We start from the raw sequence: 2,044 nt of genomic DNA on the forward strand, positions 1-2,044 counted from the left end.
CGGGAATCAGAAATAGAACCAGGTATGAGTTTTCCCTCCTTACTAAAGTAAGATGGGGCAAGGAGAAGAGGCTTCCCTAGCTCTAGTGTGTCCTAGCTCGGTCTGTGATTACACAAGCCTGGCTTCTCTCAACCCAAGTTTACCGTGACTAGCGGTTTCCAGGTGCACAGGGCCCATAGGTTGAGGGCTACCTTTCCCATCCCTCTGGCCCTCGTGCCATCCTCACTGTGTCGGGGAACACACCCAGGTGCACAGACTTGCTGCCCTTCTGTCTGGAATGTTCTTTCCCCAGGTCGCCTGATGGCTTCTGCCCATAAGGAGGTCCCACAGGCCGTCCAATTAAAAGTGGAAAGCAAACTGCAGTCGCCCTCCCGCCGTTTGGCTACATTTTTATCTTGTGTGCTTTCCCCCATGTCATAGGCTATGTATGTTCCACGTGTGTTTATTGTCTGCCTCCTCCCCTGGGCAGTGTGTTTTGACCGTTCTAGCTGTCTCTCCAGCCCCAGAGCAGTGCCTTGCACACAATAGGCAACTGGATATGTATGAGTATTTATTGTGAATTTTTTCATGAATGAGTAAATGATAGCAACTAGGGTACAACGGATGTGACCCTATGGTTCTTCTGTGGCTAAGGCACAAAGCGATACTCGTGTACTCTTTCTCTTGGATTGGAATCCAGCCTGAGAGGCTAAGATAAGAGTCCAGCTGAAGGGCCCAGCTCAGGGCCCAGCTGAGAGCCAGCGTCCACAAGTAGAGACAAGAGGGAGCAAGCCTGAAGATGGCTCCAGACCCCAGTGGGGACTCCCCTAGTCTTCCAGTCTTCCCAGCTAAGACTTGTGGAACAGTGACAAGCCATCGTCCTTGCGGCCAGCCGACACTGCAGGTGCATGGGTGAAATAAAGGAGTGCTGTTCCTTTGGGCCCTGGCGTGTTCTGTGGTGACATCGCTGGAGCAGCTTGAGACCGAAATCAATCGGAGACACTGGCAACACCATCAGGGCTCCTCAACCTCAGTGTTATTGATATTCTGAGCCAGATATTTCTCCTTCTTTATCTAAAACTAACACATTTGTATTAGTGTCCTTTGGACTCAAAGCAACTTGCAGTGGGTTTCAACTGTAACTTCATAGGAGCAGAAAGCCAGTCTTTCTCCTGGGGAGCTTCGGGTGCTTTGGAACTGCCGACCATGCAGATCGCAGCACAGTGCATTACCCACTACATTACCAGGGCTCCTCGTCTCTTTTAGGATACCTTAAAAAAATCCAATTGAAATAGTGGTTTCCAGGGGGATCTTCTGGGCAGAGAGGTCAGCTGAGAAGAACCAGGCAATTCTTTGTTGTAGGAGTTGACCTGTGCTTTGTTGGGTGTTTGCCATCATCCCTGGCCTCTGCCCACTAGATGTTTCCCCCGACTTGTGATGATTTTTAAAAAAAAGCCTCCAGACATTGCCAAATGTTCCCTCGGGGGCCACTATCACACTCCATTTAGAGCAGTGGTTCTCAACCTAAGGCCGCAACCTTTAATAGAGTTCCTCATGTTGTGGTGACTCCCCAACCATAAATTTATTTTTGTGGCAACTTCATCACTGTCATTTTGCTACTGTTAGGAATCGGGCGACCCCAGGGGGGTCACGACCCACAGGTTGAGAACCGCTGGTTTAGAGGCACTGATTTAGAAAGTTCGTCAAAGGAACGGACTACGCTGGGCCACCTAGGGATTGTGCTGGAACAGAGAAGGCGCTGAGAGCTGGGCACAGCGCTTTCTGGTCACTTGGTGCTTAAATGGCATCCACCCTGGCCTGGCAGTCAGGACAAGGTGATGCTGGACCGAGTTTCCTCCTCTGTGAAGAGATTGGTATTTTTCTCAAATTCATCCCGCTGTGGATGTGATATTTTAATGTGGGAGGGAACAAGCACATGACACCCACGGGTCACTTTAGAGCAGATCAAGTTGATCAGGAATAGCATTACATGGTCATAACATTTTGGGGGAAGATGAACATGAAGCTAAAATCCAGGTTCTGCTGATTAAGATCTGAAAGATTA

General features: G+C 49.5%; 1 protein-coding gene across 1 annotated transcript in view; it reads right to left on the minus strand.

The window, feature by feature from the left end:
* Positions 1-2,044, minus strand: part of ECHDC3 (enoyl-CoA hydratase domain containing 3) — a 23,320-nt gene that overhangs the window by 1,284 nt on the left and 19,992 nt on the right. The gene's annotated exons all lie outside the window — the stretch shown is intronic.

Source organism: Echinops telfairi, unplaced genomic scaffold, assembly GCF_000313985.2.
Source record: "Echinops telfairi isolate 266 unplaced genomic scaffold, ASM31398v2 ScPeMD7_7473;HRSCAF=8511, whole genome shotgun sequence".
In the NCBI taxonomy this organism is placed as follows: domain Eukaryota; kingdom Metazoa; phylum Chordata; class Mammalia; order Afrosoricida; family Tenrecidae; genus Echinops; species Echinops telfairi.